This window comes from Rhinolophus hipposideros (genome assembly GCF_964194185.1).
Source record: "Rhinolophus hipposideros genome assembly, chromosome: 5".
Classification (NCBI taxonomy): domain Eukaryota; kingdom Metazoa; phylum Chordata; class Mammalia; order Chiroptera; family Rhinolophidae; genus Rhinolophus; species Rhinolophus hipposideros.
This window is the reverse complement of record NC_138051.1, coordinates 94,632,007-94,635,793: the sequence shown is the minus strand read 5'-3', so window position 1 is coordinate 94,635,793 and position 3,787 is coordinate 94,632,007.

Here is a 3,787-nt window from a genome sequence, read left to right as displayed (position 1 = left end):
CTCAGGTATCAGAAATGGAATCGCCTGCCAGCGTTTCACACAAACAGAAGAAACCTCCCTGCAGAGAGCAACAGAGAGATTTTTTTGTTCCTGACCTACCAGTGAAAGCTTGTCCCTAATGGTCTCAATCACCTAAGGCCAACGACTGGCTGACTTATTTCCCAGTGAATCTCCAACCTGAACTGTTCCACTTAGCGACTTTGACCAGTTCCAAAAGGTCAAAAGCTGCTGACATGGAGCAGAAAGATGAGACTTGGTTTCTGCACAATATCTGGGGTCAAGCCCCTTCTCTGCTCACCTAGGAGACTGTCTTACCTTGGGGACGTTACTGACCTTTTGTTTTAGCTCCCTCATCAGTAAGATCAGGATGATAACAGTACCTCCTTCAAAGCGTTGTTGAGGGGATTAAATGAGATAATGCAAAGCACTTGACAACGGTCCTTGGTAAATGTTAGCTGCACAGCACACATGAGATGCACTAGAAATTTATTGAAATTGACTTGCTTGTGTAGGGAATGCCAGCTGTCGGGCTGACCCAGGAGTTTGTTTATTTATTTGTTTATTTATGCACCCAAGATGTGGTTTTTAAACCACCCTTTCTGGGATTATCATCAGCAAAGTTTGCTTTTGATTCCAAAAGGTTTAAGAAAGTATATAGCTATTTCAGCCACGTTGTTGCAAACACCACATATGGGGTGTTTTCTCTCCCTCTGCAGCCTCCTGTCTCTCCCCACGTCTTCACCTTGCCAATATCTCTCACTCTGTAGGGGACAAGTTTTTATCATTTGCTTTACAGTGAAATGTACACTCCTTAAATAGTGTAGTTCTAATGCCTGAAAAATAAAATTAGCAGAGCCATCTCCAGGGGAGCAGCCTTTGACTATTGAAACCTGGAAGAAATGAAGGGTTTTATTTGTGGAAATTGGGACATCCGGTGCTGTCTATTAGTAAAGCAGGATTTTTTTTTTTAGAAACCACCCATCAACACCTCCGCACACCAAAAAAATTAATAAAATCCCAGAGAATACATTATTATTATACATTACACGTATAATAATATACCTGTATATTATTCAGGTATAATAATATACCTGAATTATTCAGGGCAGTTTTTCTTCTGAGTGCACTTCATTTTATCCATAGAAACGATCTGAATCTTACTAAACTATCTCTTCGCTTATATGCATATCTTTGATCTCACAGCAATCCTGCCAAGTAGGGACTGTGGGTCCCATTTTACAGATGAAAGCACAAAGGCCCAGAGAGGTTAAGAACTTGCCTAAGTTCACACAGCTCGAACCTCCACTGTCTGCCGCACTGTCCAGTTCACCACGTTTTCCATTTTTTTGCTTGAGCCTGGATTCCTTCTGTTTCTCTGAATCCCTCTCTGCCACCTGCCTTTGCGTCCTATCCTACAGTGTTCCTGGAGGCAAGTAGCATTCAGTGAGAATTTAGCAGGAAAAGAATCAGCAGACAGGCAGTCATCTCCCATTCCTAAGGCATGGAAGAGCCCCCGATTCTGTGGAGGAGCCTGGGGCTCAAAGAGATTTTAGATCACTGCTCGGTGAAGGTTAAATATAATTTGTTTCCTCACACATGCAACTGGCATTTATTGAGCACCTACTATGTGTCCAGCATGGTACTGGGCTCTGGTGACACAAGGACGAATTATGGAGCCTTGCTTGCAAGGCATTCTTGAGGAGTTTGCAGTGACGCGGGTGTAAGAGACATGGGCTCAAGCACTGGAAGCAGGAGCATGTAGGCAGTAGCTACAGAATTCCTTAGCCAGCCACCAAGAACTGCCCATTCCACTGTCTAACTGACAAGAGAATACATCTCGTGGCTGCTGCTCTGCTGTAGGCCACCCCATCTCACTCCTGTGTCACTGAGATCAGTGAGGTCTCCCGGACTCCTGCCTACACCTCTGATTTTTTCTCCATCTACAACTAAAGGGATGATCTGACCCGTTCTGGTCCTCTAAAAGCTCCTCTCTGTCGTTACAACAAAGTCCAAACTCTTGAGCCTGAGCCCCTCCTCACACACAGAGTTTGGGTCTTGTCCTAGCACAGGGCCAGGCCACGGGTGGGCATTCACTCAACGTTTGTTAAGTGAATATGTGAGACTACAGTGCAGCCTTGTGATGTCATAATGCAAATCCCCTGCCCAGGAGATGTTCTTGGTCTGTTTGAAGGGCAATCTCTTAACTGGATTTACTTTGAAATTCCTAGCAGTTTTTATATGCTAATGAGGGCTATGATGTTAATGGAGCTAAGACTTTTACAAAAATGTTATATAAACATGACAATACACAGCTAGATAGGACTGCTGCCAAGTTGCTGTCTTAGTCTGGTCCATAGCATAAGTCTAGCCATATTTCGGATTGATGTGGGTGGGCAGTGAGGGCAACAGGACAAAGTCAGGTTTGGCCTTACTCTGTGACCATGGCTAGTTATTAAGCAGCTTTAAGCCTCATCGAAAAATGATCCCTGCCTAGTTGGCCTGACGAGGTTACTGTAAAAACCAGATGAGCACTGGCTGAGGAAGGGCTGCCCAAACCCTAAAGGGCTGTGCATACATAGGGGGTCACAGCAATGACCAGAGAAAGCAGCTTCCCATTGTGGGAAGTCCCCATCACACTCGTCTCCTGCAAGTTGCTGGGAGGGTACCCTGGGGTTATGTTTGTTGTTCTTATTCTTTCCCAAAGGGAGTCTGGGAGGTAAGACACAAACCTTCTGTCCAGTTTATCTGCCTGCTGTCATCCATCCCCACAAGCAGAGGCAGGAAAGGCCAGATGTTTTAGAAGTCCTTACATGGGGAGGGATGCTGGATTCGATGATCTCCAAGTTTCAGACCAAGAATTCTCTGTGATTCTCTTCCTTTCCATTGGCAGGAGTCCGTTTGAAACAATGACAAGGATTCTAACAGAATTGGGCAACTTCTAGAAAATCTGTTTCTGGAAACTCCCAGGAAGCCAAGCCTTCAGGCAAAGTACTTTTTCTTCTCCAAAATAAAAGTGCAAAAGAAAAATAGTACTGTCCATTCATGCAAGAGGAGCTAACCCCACTTGGAACTCAAATGCCCCCTCCAAGCCGGAACTCCAGACCTAGGAGGCTATACATGCCCGAGAAAGCAGCATATCACAGCCTGGTTCCTGCCTGTTGGCCAACAGCAGGTTTTCTGCCCAATGCCAACGTGCAAACTTTTTTTTTTTTTTTGATTGCCTCCCCAGAAGTTTATTTGGGCCCAGAACATGGGTTCAACTGTCATTTGGTTCCTGCTTTCTGAGCTGAGGCCTATAATGAGGCATTCATCCATCCGTTCACTCCATATTGAGACCGCTCTCTGTACCAGACTCTGTGCTAGGTATGCAGGTAGAGAAATTAATGACACACAGCTCTTGTTCTTAAGTAGCTCAGTTTATGGACAGGAAACCGTCAAGTAAACATAATTACAATGCAACGTGGAAACAGGATAGCAGGTTCATGGGCTGTTAGGACATTGTAGTGAATATTATGGGAATTGTATAAAACCAGCATTAGCTTGGCCTGGAGTGTTCGAGATAGGTCTCTTGAGGACATGACTGAGTAGGAGTAAGCGAGGTGAGGCTGAAGTGCAGGGAGCATGAGAAGGGAAGGGCATTTAAAAGGGAACAGAATGAGCTGAGGCCTGGAGGTGACTGGGTATAGCCAGGACCTGCAGCTTTTCAGCATCACTGAATCAAAAAGTATAAAACTAGGATTGATGGGCAACAAGGTGGCACAGGGACCAATCAGGGAGGGCCAGAGCC